A 15,908-nucleotide genomic window follows, 5' to 3' on the forward strand; every position below is an offset into this window, starting at 1 on the left:
TTTCCTTCCAGTCATCACAACATATTCATTATGGCTTTCATTCTAAACCCAGATGAGTTCTTCAGAGAAGTCGATCCTCCTTGGAAACAGACTATATTTCATAATAAGGATTTGTGACTGGCATGGAAATTTGGTTTTCAGCCTATGGGCTGGTCCTTTAGGTTTTGACATTTCTATTGTGACAAGATAGTAAACATATTCATCACGGAAGAAAACATCCTTCCTTCCATACAACAGGTTTAGGAGTCACAGAGCCTACTGCCTGCCATTCGCCATCTCATCAGAAAGGCAGAGCTCATTATTGGGAAGGTGGGAGCTTTCCATGACCCTATCAAAAGAGGAACTTCAGCAAACACACCTGTTGAGTACAGCAGGTTTTTAATAGCTTGAAGACTGACATAATTTATAATCATTTTCAGTTTGAACCTATGTCATGTTCGTCATATAAGAGATTATTTTTTTTCCTAAAATACACTTTCCTCAATCACTTTTGAAGGTTACCAAAGCAAAATGCTCTCCTTCTACACTTTTTTTGGTGGGGGAGAGGGGGACAGGTGATGCTTTTAGGAGAGGAGAAGACCCTGTGCCCCTGTCCGGAAGAATTAAAGCCAATCAGATCATTTTCTAGGTCTTTTCTGACAACTCACCCTCTGCCTCAGAGGCAGAGTCCCAGCTGCACTGTGCAAAAGCAAACGATATGCAGGAGGAGACAGCTTGGGCCTCTCCTAAAGAGCTTTGCTGCAGAAAAACCCAGCTGCTGCTACAGCTGGACAGATTCTAGGGAAAGGTGGCCAGCTCTGGAGATGTCAAGGTTCAGAAATAGCTGCTTGAAGTTCAATTAAATTCTACAACATGGGAAATCTGTGCTTCCAAATTAAAAAAAAAAAAAATAGATGACAGACTAGGTCCTTTAAGTGGGGGCAGGGAATTAGGAGATTGGGATTGACACATATACACTATTGACACTATATGTAAAATAAATAACTAAAGAGAACATAACTGTATAGCACAGGGAACTCTACCAAGTGAACTCTGGTGACCTGAATGGGAAGGAAGTCCAAAAGGGAGGAGACATATGTATCTGTGGAGCTTTCCCAGGGACTCAGTGGTAAAGAATCTGCCTGCAATAGAGATGCAGCAAGAGCCGTGTGTTTGACCAGAGTCAAGAAGATCCCCTGGAGAAGGGAAAGGCAACCCACAACAGTATTCTTGCCTGGGAAATGCCATCGACAGAGGATCCTGGAGGGCTACAGTTCATAGAGTCGCAAAGAGTCGGATATGACTTAGCAACTAAACAATGACAAATATACAGATATCTGATTCATTTTGCTGTACAGTAGAAACTATCACATTGTAAAGCAAATATACTTCAATAAAAGTTAATTTTATAAAAATTTTAAAAGGACATAAAGTTTTGACAAAGCGTAAGTAACCTTCAAGTCCCAATTCTAATCATGTAGTGAAGCCAAGATATCTGTGTTTACAGTAAAACAGCATCCACATGACCATGTGAGTAACAGCCCCATTAACTGATGCCAAAGCAGAAAAACCATATTGGGTGGAAGATGGGCCACTGGTAAGAAGGCAGGCTGCACAGAGACAAACATGTCCCTTCCTCCTGCCACTTGTCCTAAAGACACCCTCAGAGCAGCCCAATTTGGAGTGCTGCAAAGCATCACTACCTCTTTTCAACTTTTAGCTGTTCAATTAGTCTTCAATAAATTGAAAGAGGGCAGAGTTTGGTCAAGGTTTTATGCCCACACCTCTAGAAAAATTCACAGAGCTTGTCCAGAAAGCAGTGTTGCTGCCTAAATGATAAAGGGATAATTCTAATTTAATTTAAAAGGGCAAACTGTCAGAGGACGGAACACCTCAGGGCTTATCTACAAGAGCTAAGGCCTTTTATTACTAGATTTATATATCCCCATACCACTCAGATCAAAAGTGAGTGAAAGTCATTTCCACATAATGACTCTCCAGTAGCCTATGGATAATGAGTTTGTTATCTCCATCCGTCTCTTATTAGGAAGGGATTGGCCCCTTTACAAACACAGGATGGAGTGACTAAACCTTACATAAAGCTTTTATGAAGAAAGAGCTGGGCAGAGTTTCCCAGAGCAACCAGGAAAGCAGATTCTATCCTCATCTTCACTGGCTGGGTCTGGTAAACTTAACCTTGACACGCCTCCATTTCTGAAAATGTAAAACGGAGACTCCCTAACAGCCCAACTGCAACAAAGAGTCTTTGTCAGGTTAATGATGTTGGTATGCACTGTAAGAAAAATGTACAAAGAGAATCCACAGCTATACTTTTACCTTGTTCTCTGGCCATTGCCAAGTCTGTTAAAAACAATGATTTGGTAAGAAAAAGAAAGCAAAAGTTTGTTTCCAAGGGTCAGCAGTAATATCCTTATATGTTCACTGGACTTTCAGTGTTGAGGTCACTATTAATCCACCCTTATGGTACCCAAGTGGCTAAATCACAACTCTGAACTCTTCTGATGAGGTGAGTCCACCAGGGCCAAATATCCCTGTCAAGATGCCTCCCAAGGGGAGCAGATGATGAGGTTGATGAACTATATCCACTCTTCTGTCTCCTTATCTAGAGTATAGCTTTGGATTGCTTGTTTGTTATTTCAGTATTAAGCAGCAGCAGAAGGCAAGGCAAGATTTAACACAGTCCAAGTCATCATTCTCCCCAAACTGCAACCCAAACCAAAGTTCGTCATTAGGCCTAGCTCACCAAGTCCAAACAACATTTCCAGTGCCAAAGCTATGAGAACAAGCTTGTTCTATACTAAGACCCGCCTGACACAGCAGATCTCCTACACATTAGGATCACCTGGGGAGCTCTTAAAATCTAGATGCCTAGGCAACATCCCAATTAAGTCACAATGCCAAGTGCGTGCTTGCATGCTAACTCGCTTTAGTCCAACTCTGTGTAACTCTATGGACTGTAGTCTGCCAGGCTCCTCTGTCCATGGGGATTCTCCAGGATGGGGATTCTCCAGGCAACTAGTGCAGGTTGCCATGCCCTCCTCCAGGTAATCTTCCTTATCCAGGGATCGAACCTGTATCCCCCTGCACTGCAGGCAATTCTTTACCACTGAGCCACTGGGGAAGCCCCCAGAATTCCAAGGGAGTGTCATTATATTTCAAGTCTCATTAGGTGATTCCAAAGTGCATTCAAGGTTGAGAACCACTGCAGAATACCTTTCCATCCTCTCCATGAGTTTAGTCCTGAAAAGTGAAAGTGAAATTGTTAGTCACGCAGTTTTGTCTGACTCTCTGCAACCCCATGGACTGTAGCTCACCAGCCTTCTCTGTCCATGGAATCCTCCAGGCAAGAATACTGGAGTGAGTTGCTACTGAAGTGGATTTCCTATTCCAGGGATCTTCCCAATCCAGGGATTGAACCCAGTCTCCTGTATTACAGGCAGATTCTTTACCGTGCCACCAGGTAAGACTAATTTAATCCTTAGATGACCAATTTATCCACAACTTTGTCAGTTTTAGCAATGAAAGTTTCACATCCCAGAACCCCTTCAGTCCCAAACAAACCAAGACAGTTGATCATTCTAATGCTGAATGCAATTTTTCAGCACTTACATTTTAGCCTTATTAAAAAGAAGTCTTTTTTTATGCTTCTTACACTTGCCACTGATGAATCATCTCAAAACAAAATCCACTATTTCTCGCTTTCTCCATATATGCTCTTTATTCTATATCTCATTTCCTATCCAAAGTATTCTGAATAAAATATCTAAGACCCAAGGGTCTATTGCTTGACTCACAAGCAACAGAAATTACCTGAAAAAGTTAAAAATGGATTTCAGTAAAATTTATTAAAAGTCTACTATATGCCAAGCAGTTTCAAAGCTGTGGATCAAAGATGAATAAGAGAAGTTGACATTCAACGAGTTCACAATCCACTAGCACTGTAACAGCCTAGGGAGAAAAAGGAGAGAAAAGGGAGCAGAAAGAAAATAAAGGAGTAGATTGAAAAGTAGGCCAGAAGAAGAAACTTGTAGATTTGTAGATTTTAACTTTGAACTTTAACCTTTATAGGAAAACATAATGCATATCTGCTCAAAATAAAAAGGTAATGCTGGAAGAACAAAGAAACTTCCAGATGTAATTTTAAAGAGCTATTTCTTCATGTGTCATTTCAGAAAATATTTTAGTTCCAAATTTTAAAAATCAGGGCAGATGAGCTGATTCAAAACCACTTAAAGTTCCTAAAAAATCCAAGGTCAATGACCATAATAAAGCCCAGAATACATCCAACTAAAGGAAGCTATTTGGCTAGCAACTTGCCTCCCTTTTGAAATTTGATTTCATTATACTATTAATAATCCTCTCTTGTGAACCTTCCCTTAAGAAAAGCAAAAATTAAAAATGGTGCATATGGTAGTCTGATGGGTCAAGGCACATTGAATAAGACACGAAAATAGTGAAGAGAAAAGGTAATCGTAGAACTGTATAAGAAAATACAGATCTCTCTTTTAATAAGATCAAATATCAAAAAGAATTAGATAAGAATTTCAACATTCTTTTGAAACATTTTCAGCCACCAGACAGACTTCTTATGGTTGATTTTGGATAGGTTCAAATCTTATTTTTATAAATCTCCAGAAAAGGCAATTACTTTATTCTATTTTAAAATCTAATCAGAAAGTCTAGTCTAAATAGCTCTCCCTTTTCCCTATTTTCATTTCACTTCAGAAAAAAAAAATGAATAACTAATCATCACATCAGGCTTAAAAGATACCTAAGAATATTTAAGTTCTATTTCTTTTTTTATTTCTTACTGAGAAGTGTGTAAAAGTGGATAAAAGTGAAATTAGCTCAGCTTAAACAAAAGCATTTCTGGGTACGGGCTCTAGGGGTGTGGGGAGCTGGCTGTACCAACGTGCAGTGGCTGGTTGCTGAATTTTGTCCGCTGCATGTGTCACGCTCGTAGCTTGAAAACAGCCATGTGGAAGTACTTACACCACAGAAACTGGCATCAGAAAACAGGACTGGTTAGTTAGTTAGGAAGCTGGGTGTTAAACATTTACCAGCACAACACCTCTTCTAAGCCACCACCTATCTTTTTTGAAATAAATAAAAGGTAAATTCTGGATCAGAAAAAGAAGAGTCTTGAGGATTACCATCAGTGAGATAGCCAAAGGAGCATGGAGATTGCAAATTGCTTTCCACCACAGCGATAGACTAGGAAGGAATTAAAAAGCTGCTCTGTGTTTCAGCTCAAAGTAGAGCCTCTTTAAGAAGAGGTGCACAAATAAGCCATAGTAGGAAAGAGGTTGACACTCTGGAGTCCCACAGACCCCTCGCCCTCACCACCTGGACCATCTCTACGTAGTACCATATGTGAGTCAGGTGGGGAGGACCAAATGCCTGGTTAGTAAGCAGGACCTGACACCACTTATATGAGATCTATCCAGTTTCACAGGCCAGAATGTCTTTCCACGGTCCCACAGTGATGCCCTTCATGAAGTTTAAACACAAAGTTTGATTCCAAAGCTGTTTCTCTCCATCATACCAAAGTCATGCTGAGGAGAGGGGGGGAAAAAAAAAAGCAGCTTCTTGCTTCCCATTCTGAAGGTGATGGTCAAGGTAAGAGATTTTCTATTTTTGTTCATGCTTTGTAAGCACGAACACAAAATTATTGGGAGTCCTGACCTGTAGGTTTCTGTATATGTTTTTCTTCAAACGTTTTGAAATATCACTTTCCTATTTTTTTCCCCAGCATATGCTTTACGTGTCCAGTGCTTCCCTCCTAATCTTTCACATCCCTTTTTGTGACAGTCTAAAGTAAAGGCACAGCCAGGTGACCCTTCATCGATTTAGCAATGCTTCCCCGCGCTTGGAAAGGTGGAAAAATGTCCCCTATCCTTTCAAGGCATAACGGTAGAAAATCAAGTTTTACAAAAGGCTGTCAGACTCTGCCCCTGGGAATACATTCCTTAGCCTGCTTAGGGCTCTGCGACCCTGGGCTGACTGCTCCCACACAGCAGTTTTAGACGCTTTATACCCCCAATCAGGCTCTGGCACTCCATGTCAGGACACTAGTCTCCCACCTGTATGGATGCCCACCTGAAACCTTCTCCGGCTCTGATACCCACACTGGGCTACCCTATCAAGGGATCGCCTTTCTTACCTCACTCATGCTCTGAAATCGCTGGAGTTTTTGGCTTCCTTTAAACTCCTCATATCTGGAATCATTTCTTTCCCCCCATCCCACCACCCCCGACCTCGACAGAACAAATTGCTAAATGTTCCTATGCTCTATAGAAAGAAAATAGGGAAGGAAGGAAAAAAGGAAGGTGGGAGGGAGGAAAAAGAAACAGAGGAAGAAAGGAAATGTCCAGCAACATTTTCTGCCACCAACCGCTTCACGCTCATAAAACTAAACTTTTTTCCTCCTACTGCCTTTTCGTGTCCCTCCCTGGACTGCCAACATTATTCAGCTGTGGCAACACCCATCAACACTGCAGCCACACACCATTTGCAATTTCTGTATCTCTTAACAGTTTACTCTTCTCCCAAGATATTTTTAAGGAAAAAAGAAAAAGAAAAGATTAATATTTTTTGCACTGCAGCAGCCCTGGGAATTTTAAACTCTGAGAGGAACATTCACAACATTAAACTTGCTTGCAAACAAACAAGAAAAACTCTGTTTTCTCAGAGCCCATTAAAAAATAATAACTTTTTTAAAAAAATAATAAACAAAGCATCACAGAATCAGATGTAAAAATATTTCATTAATTTGAATGGTACACTGGGCTCCAACCCTTCCCTTCCTGGGATGACACTGATAACTTGATACCAAAAGTGAAGAAGGAATGAATGAACCCATCCCTCTCCCCAGGCAATGGCATACCTAATCTAGGAAAAGTGAAAGGAGAGGCAAGACAGAAACCAGCTAGAAAGACGGAATTTATAATAGGAAGAAGGCTTACTGGAAGCCATCCCCAGGGTGACTAAGCTGTTAGAAAGCATAAGTGATACAGGACTTTTTGGACAGCTATAGACACTCATTTGCATGTGAAGGTAAGCAATGACCAGCCAAAGGAGATTTAATTAGCTTTGCTTTCAATTACTACAGTGATGCCATAAATTATCTCTGTCCCCCAAACCATTATTTTTCTTTTGCTTGATCTTCTGCTGATGGGATCTTACAAATGATGGAGCAGCAAAACTTTTTAATGCTTTGTGTTTCCTCAGGACTTTCAAGCCCTCCAATTGAAAATGCCAGCATTAAGGACAGAGTCTCCCAAGCGAGTTGCACAAACCCTGGGAGGTGTGTCAGGTGAGGCTCTGAAGTGATAAAAAATATTAGGACTTCTATTTTTTAATATATTTTAATCCTTCAAAAGAAAGGAATAAAGATCTGCTAACATCTAACCTATGGATCAGCTCCAGCATCTTCTCTCCACACAGATGTCTGCCTGCCAGGTCATCAGACGGCATCTCTCTAGGAGGGACGTGGGAGGAGCAGCCAGCCCTGCCCCGGCTTTCTCCTTACTTTTTAGCATCCTGCTCCCTATTGCATTTTACATGTGCCCAATTCAGTGGATTCACAGGCTGTATCATCTAGTTAATCAAACTAATCCTTCACAAAAGCTCTGATGGCTTCAAGATATTTCTGCAAAGAAACCAACTTACTAACAATGCAAGGAAAAACATAAGATGGCAAAAGCAAAGTCAACACTTCTCCGGCTTCCTGTATGAGCTCTTTCTCAGCTACTTACTTAATCTGTCCCTTCAAGGTAAATTAGATGCTTTAACAATAAGCAAGAAAGCAACTGCTTTTCAAAAGAAATTCATGTACAGAAAGACATTGTGAAAATGAATGCTTGAAAATCTTTCCATCATTATATGATTTTGTTGAAGAAAATACTGTAAGCATATTGCTATAAACACTCTCCTCTCTGAAAACTGTTTTTAAATCTTCCAAATGGAGAGTTTCAGTGGGTTTTGAACACCTTTGTTCAAAACATTAAAATGCCTTACCTTCAAATTAGTTTTGCGAAAACATCTGATTGATATCACAGACGATGGAAATTCACTAGCTGTATTTCAATGAAAACCTACTGCAAGATGAATTTGGGGCTGTAAATTGACTTACATGATGAAGTGAAGTCCATGATGAATTCCTTCTATTTGGGTGTTTTTGAGGAATATTTTTCAACTATGACAACAATTGAAAAACCAAGTCTCAAACTCGAACTGGAATACCTCTTCTAATTGCTTCATCACAAAGTTTTTTACAGATAGTCTAAAAACTAATAAAACATATTCAAGTACATTGCTCTCATTTTAAATGGTAACAATATTTTAATGACAGAAAAAATATTTTGTAACCATAAACTAAATAAAATATCATTTAAGGTATTTATTTATATCATCTTTTTAAATTCCTTTAAGTGTATGTTTTATAATAAATATATATGACTATTCGAGTACATGTAAACAGTAAATAATATAAGTAGATTGTGGGTGAATGTTGAAAAATATATCACAGATAGAGGCATAAGATCCGATAAGCTTTGTGACCACTGGCCTACAATGGCTGCTGACTTGGTAAGAATTTACTTCCAACACATTATGGTGCTTACTGTATACACCAAATAACAAAAGCACCTTGGCAGATAAGAGGACACGAAAAGCATATTCAGAGTAGTGCATCAATAAAGCTTAAATTAAGACAAGACAGGTATTCCCACGTGGCTCTAGTGGTAAAGAACCCACCTGCCAATGCAGAAGACAAGAGACACAGGTTCCATCCCTGGGTCAAGAAGATCCCCTGGAGGAGGGCATGGCAACCCACTCCAGTATTCTTGTCTGGAGAATCCCATGGAGAGAGAAGCCTGGCAGGCCACAGTCCTTGGGGTCACAAAGAGTCGGACATGACTGAAGCGGCAGCACACACGCACAAGACAAGCCATACTAAGACACTGGCCACAAAACAGGCTTTACGCATTCATACTCAGAATCACAGCAGGACGGTCATGCTGTTTTCAGTACTCTGTTTTAAATGCATTTAGAAACTCTGCTGCTGCTGCTTAGCCACTTCAGCTGTGTCCGACTCTGTGTGATCCCATGGACTATAGCTCACTAGGCTCCTCTGTCCATGGAGATTCTCCAGCAAGAGTACTGGAGTGGGTTGTCATGCCCTCCTCCAGGGGATCTTCCCGACCCAGGGATTGAACCCAGGTCTTCCACACTGCAGGCAGAATTTTTAGTGCCTGAGCCACCAGGGAAGCCCTTAGAAACTCTGAATATGTCTAATGTACGCTTTCAAGACAAAGGTTCCTACAGCCATTTAACTCCCTTCCACCCTACAGTGAATGTCATTTTCACCGGTGGCACCAAGATTTCTAATCATCAAAACACAATTATCATTACTGACAACATATTTCTTAACCTCATATGTCAAATCACGTCACTTCAACATTCAGCCTGTGAGCTTTCCACGTCACAGCAAAAGCCTGGACTGTAGAAGGTCTTCTCCCATCTCACCCCTTGTTTGCCTGGTGGCTCAGTGGTAAAGAATCTGCCTGCTAATGCAGGAGATGTGGGTTCAATCCCTGGGTCAGGAAGATCCCCTGAAGAAGAAAATGGCAACCCCTCCAGAAAATCCCATCAACAGAGGAGTCTAATGGGCTATAGTCCATGGGGTTGCAAAAGAGGCAGACACAACTCAGCAATCAAACAACAACAACATACACACACTTGCTTTTTTATATTTAGCCACAAGGATGATTTCTGTGTTTTATTCATGCTATATCCCCAGTGCATACAACAGTATCTGGCCCGTAGTATCATGTCTTTAAATAAGTATTCATCGTAAGAAGAAAACTGAAGCATCATTTCAAAATACTCAAAAAGACAAGGAGAAACCACCTCCATTAACATTTATTTATTACTTTATTGTGTACTTACTATGTATAAGGAAACTCTTTTTTCTGATTTATTTATTTTTGGTTGTGCTGGGTCTTTACTGCTGTGCATGGGCTTTCTCTAGTTGTGGCGAGTGGGGCTACTCTTTGTGCGGTCTGCAGGCTTCTCTTGCAGTGCCTTCTCTTGTTGCAGAGCACAGGCTCAGTAGTTGTGGAACATGTGCCTAGTTGTTCCACAGCATGTGGGATCTTCCAGGACCTGGGATCGAACCTGTGTCCCCTGCACTGGCAGGAGGATTCTTTAACCACTGGACCACCAGGGAAATCCTAAAGAACTCTTTTTGATTGTTTGAGGAAATAAAGATGAACCAAACACAACTTCCTCAAGAAATGTATGACCCAACGGGTGATACAAACACAAATAATTAAGTACACAACAGACTACAGATGTTAAGCACCCTGGTGGTATGGTGAGGTAGGGGAGAGAGAACCCACTTCTCTCTGATCAAAGAGGGAAGGAAAGTTAGGGACATGGAATATTGGAGATGATGTTAGAGAATAAAATACTCTCTCAGAGGTAAAATAATGTCCATGCTTTAAACAAGTCACACATTACATAATATGATTAATTTTTCTCAGTTTTTCCCTCTTTCCACTTCCCAGAGAGATAAATAAAATGGACTTATAAGTGTAGGAATTATTAGAATTTTAACAAAAGCTTTTTCATTCAGAAACAGAGAAATTTCACCCAGCAAAATGAGGGGACATTGTGGGGACATCAGAGGAGGATGCTGCTGCTGCTGCTGCTGCTAAGTCGCTTCAGTCATGTCCGACTCTGTGCGACCCCATAGACTGCAGCCCACCAGGCTCCCCCGTCCCTGGGATTCTCCAGGCAAGAACACTGGAGTGGGCTGCCATTTCCTTCTCCAATGCAGGAAAGTGAAAAGTGAAAGTGAAGTCACTCAGTCATGTCTGACTCTTAGCGACCCCATGGACTGCAGCCTACCAGGCTCCTCCGTCCATGGGATTTTCCAGGCAAGAGTACTGGAGTGGGGTGCCATTGCCTTCTCCGCAGAGGAGGATAAGTGTGAGCTAAAGCCACTGGGATGCACCCTGGTCTGAACAGGGGAAGACTGTGTTTGTTTGGCTTTAACACCAACAGTTTCTTTCAAGCAAATGCCACATTCCTGGCAGGTTGACGTTTCTTATGTCAGTTTTGCACTTAAAGAAGATAACAAGGAAAAGTCAAAGTCCCATGAATCTCTCTTAATCTTTGATTCGAACATCACCTAGAGGATCAGGACATCAGATGGGACATCTTTCAGCCTTTTTCCCCCCAAGTACTCAAGTTCTTTTAAAGCCAAATGGGAAGAAAAGATACGAATCCAGGATTACCAGATTTATACTTGCTAGTATTTTTATCTCATTCTGTTATTATATATCTGTGATCATAGCACCTGCTGGTGCAGAAGCGCCAAAAGACCAGGTTCAAGAGCTTTTGCAACTGTTTAGTTGTTGGACTAAAATAGGTATCTGGACAGAAGAGACTTCTGCTTAAAAGAGAAAGGCAAAATTATCTTCCATGCTGCTAAATAGATATAACCTTCCAGCAACAGGGTAAGGGTGGGTCAGTGGGTACAGAGAATAGCAACCAACAGGCACTGTTAGGATTGCTGGGATATATTAACTGGATGTGTTCTTCACTGCCCAGGGTTTGTATCAAATGGGGCATCAGAATGACTTCCCAGAAGCCCTAGTGGGCTTGTTTGCTTTACAACAGTACAAGCAGTGGTGTGATGATGAACGGGTTCTAAGAAGAGAGAACTCCAGCATTCTTTCCATATCAACTACAGAGATAGGGATGAATACTGTGGGGACAAATATTTTAGTTTGAAAACAGCATATGAACAGAAAGGAACACATCTGAGTCAGTTCTAGTGAGGTGGAAGAACCTAGGGCCTGTTATACAGAGTGAAGTAAGTCAGAAAGAGAAAAATTTCATACATTAATGCATATATATGGAGTCTAGAAAAATGGTACTGATGAACCTATTTGCAGGGCCAGGAATAAAGACACAGACATAGAGAAAAGACTATGGACACAGCGGGGGAAGGAGGAAGGAGAGGGTCGAACACACCGAGAGAGTAGCACTGACATACATAGGCTACCGTGTGTAAAATAGCTAGCTAGAGGGAAGCTGCTATTTGGGCACAGGGAGCTCAACCTGGTGCTCTGGGATGACCTAGAGGGTGGGATGGGGTGGGGGCGTAGGGGGAGGTTCAGGAGGGAGGGGATGTATGTGTGCTTGTGGCTGATTCACACTGTTGCATGGCAGGAGCCAATACAATATTATAAAGCGATTATCCTCCAACTAAAAATATAAACAAATAAACAGCTGTTAATCAAGTATAAAATTATATTTGCTGCTTGAATAATTTTCTTAAGTATTTAGAATACATAAAGCAATGAAGAAAAATGTCTTAGGGGTAAAGCTTTGATTCTATGACCAGGCTCTTCATCAGTAGTCCTCAACGTCACATCTACTCAATGTCCTTCAGAAGAAGGGCAAGAGACACTATTATAGACCACTACAATGCCCAAAAGAAATTCATTTGGTTTGCCAAATGAAACCAGGCCTTTTGTAACAAAGCAGGTTACAAACCTGCCTTTTGTAACCAGGCTCCTCTTTGTACTCTCTTATTGACTCACAATCAATGACGAGTTTATTTCTCAGTTCAGGATGTCCTGTGGATAAAGGCTGATTTCCAGAGCAAAGGAGTTGAGTTCCATGTTTTACATGACACTCAAGGGGTTAATTATTAGGTAGGTAGTGTGCCTTTCATTTCCAGGAAAAGATAAACATCTCCCCCCAGCAGTCCATGGGGATAATGAAAGGCAGACAAAAGATCTGATCTTCATTTCACTGTTGATGAAGTGAATATCCTGAATGGATATTCTATAGCAGTCTAATGAGAGCACAGCTCACAGCGGAAATTTGAAATATTCTGAGTCCCTAGAGAAAAGGAGATTCAAACCTGCTTTTGTTTAGTTCCTTACTTCCAAGAGCTTTTATACCCTTTCTCCAAGTCTCTCCCCTACCACTCCTTTCTGATTGGGCATATAACTCAGTGCATAGTAGCAATTCCAGCCAAGCAGTTATTCTAGCCCCAAACAAGCATCAGAATTTGGCTTCTGTCCAGGAACAGTGTCAGTGAAAATATTTCCATTCAGGCTCTTTATCCTCTTGCCACCTCAGAGAAATGGCCTTGACACAACCCAAGGCCCAGACCATAGGAGACGCAGCACACAGAGCCAAGCAGCTCATTCCTTGGCTCGTTCCAACCTGAAAACCATACCTCAACCAACTTCAGAATCAGATGTGGGACACAGCTCTAACAGAAGTAAAGTCTGTAGCCCAAGGAAATACCACCATCCATTTTTACTGAAATCCTTTATCGGCTAAGGTCTAGTTTCTTTTACATTTACACAAATGTCTTTCAAATCCTACGGCCTATGAACCTACACAACTATTATGGCTGACCTATTCCATAAGTAAATGAAGCTTTCTGACCTTCAGAACTGTCAATCCAAAAATTGTCATCAAAAGCTTTTTAAAAACCCCCAAAGTATATCTGAAAAGCAAAGCAATGCTTATTATCTCAGATTTCTCGACACTTCCCTTGGAGAAAATTCTCCCCTCTCATCACTACTCTCATCACCACTACCCTTTTCAAGTGCAAAACCCAAAGGCTAGCTCCTATTAAATTCTAAGTCGATGTTGCTGTTGTCAATCAGTCGTGTCCGACTCTCTGTGACCGTGTGGACTGCAGCATGCCAGGCCTCCCTCTGCCTCACCATCTCCTGAAGTTCACCCAAGATCTATAAGTGGGGGGAGGGAGACAACATTTTTATTGTTTAAAGCAAACCAGCACAAAAATTTTCTTCCATAAATGAAGTCATAGGAAAAGAAAGAAAACTGGAAACCAACAATATAGCCCTCCCACTCAATCAAGATTTTTGTGAAAAGTCCATGACCTGTAAGCAGTACACACATACCCTGGGCTCTCTTCTGCCGGAGAAGCAAAAGGTATGTGAGGTTTCCTTAAGATATGATACCTGCTGGCCAGAGAGAAGAATTAACTATGAATAGCCAATAAATATTATTTTATGAACTTTAAGGCCCCAGGGTGACTTTATTTTACGAATGAACTAGCTCTTTAAACAGGATAGATGAGTACATGAGCACATCAGAGATGCCATCCTATGGCCGTTAACTGTCTGTGCATCTTTCTTGGAGATACCAGGTGGCAAAATAAACTGCAGCCCTGTAAGATGAAGCCGTAAAAGATGAAAATTAGTTTCACGTGTCACAATGAACTATGCCCTGTTATATTCCACCCCTGCAGACCCATAGCATCCTCTGTCTATCTCTCTCTCTCACCTTCCTCTCTGAATATCTTTTCTCTGTGTCTCCATCTGTGGAGGAAGAAGGCCGGAACAATGGGAAGAATTCTTTCTCCTTTGTCTCCCTTTACCTGGTCTCTTTTCCCCAGTTTCTCTCCCTCAAGTGTCTCTCCTCTCCCTGTCTCACTTTGGTATTTCCATTTGGGTTTTCCTGTTTTGCGGGGAGTAGTACTGATTTTACATTCCAGGAAATGAGAAGATACAGCTGGGCAAGGAGCTCCCTGGGACTGAATCACTATTGTTCCCAGTGGTTTTATCTGTCTTCTTTACAAGTCTCCTTGCTGCCTACAAAAGTGCCAAGCTCCTGATAAATGGGACAGCGAGGTGTCACATTTTTCCCTTCTAAATGCAGAGTAAACTCTCACAACCTTGCTTCACTGAAAAATGAAACCATAACTACATGCAGGAGGCTCCTTAAAGAATTCCTTTCTAGGTTCAGCCCCAGAGTAGATTCCACATGGCTAATCAAGAGCTTCTGAGGAAAAACATTTATTCTCATGAAATGATGTCCCACAAGACAACTTTGTTTCTACAGCTACCTGTTCCAGGAATCCTAGTGACATCACTGACGTTAGAACCCACACCTGTAATAAGAAGTATCTTGAGGGGGAAAGATGAGCAGCGCTTCCCAGTGAGCTCTGGGTCCTCCAGACCTTTCCTTTCCATCCCCACTGGTTGGCACATTTTAAACAATAAATGTGTATTGGTAATGATGAAGCCTATATTTTATGGCCTCAAGTCCTGCCAAGACTGGAGTCCTGATCCATCCTTTATCCTCCCAGAATTTTATTAATTCTTGAAAATAATAGAAGTTCTCTTATAGGTTTCAATAAGCCACCACTCTCCAGAATAAGAACCTCCCTCTACAACTATATTGTTGCACGCCTGTAGTTCCTATTGCTCCAAACCAGGGGCTGGCAAACTATGGCTCAAGGGCCATATCCACCCACCACATATGTTTTTAAATTTCAGTGGCCATCATGCCTATTTGCTCGTGTATTGTCTGTAGCTGCTTTTGCAGTCCAATGGCAGGGTTGAGTAGTTGCCACAGAGACTATTTGAACCATCACTGAAATAATCAGATATACCTGCTTTAAGCAACAGAACATCTGATGATTATACCAAAAATTTACCACTCACTGAATATTTACCATGAAAAGATGCTAAATGATTACACAGATATCTCATTTAACTGTCACAAGCACCTTATAAGTTAGAAGCACTTTCATTACCATCGTTTTAAGAAAGAAACCACATACATCATGTACCTATATCAAATCACCATCATATACACTTGAAATATCCTTTGATTTTATATGTCAATATAATTATACCTCAATAAAGTTGAAGTAAACAAGCTGGGTATCTTATAAGAAGAGCCAGAGTCAAATCTAAAAAGACAGGTTAGAGAGTCCACACTAGTCACCACTTTTCCAAACTGTCTCTAGATTTGAGGATGCTAATGCTCTGGTAAGCAAGACATTGGACCTCAGGAAGACACAGTGCAAAACAAAACAAAGAATGTTTATTTTAATG

At 41.1% G+C, this 15,908-nt stretch overlaps 1 protein-coding gene and 1 long non-coding RNA gene across 32 annotated transcripts in view; one reads left to right on the plus strand and one right to left on the minus strand.

Annotated features, from left to right (window-relative positions):
* The window catches only part of LOC129621292 (uncharacterized), a 694,734-nt gene that overhangs the window by 537,134 nt on the left and 141,692 nt on the right, over positions 1 to 15,908 (minus strand). The gene's annotated exons all lie outside the window — the stretch shown is intronic.
* On the plus strand, positions 5,288 to 7,405 carry LOC129621294 (uncharacterized). The gene is made up of 2 exons (XR_008699211.1): positions 5,288 to 5,619; positions 7,231 to 7,405. It is a non-coding gene; the product is annotated as an uncharacterized LOC129621294 (long non-coding RNA).

Source organism: Bubalus kerabau, chromosome 10 (genome assembly GCF_029407905.1).
Source record: "Bubalus kerabau isolate K-KA32 ecotype Philippines breed swamp buffalo chromosome 10, PCC_UOA_SB_1v2, whole genome shotgun sequence".
NCBI lineage: Eukaryota > Metazoa > Chordata > Mammalia > Artiodactyla > Bovidae > Bubalus > Bubalus kerabau.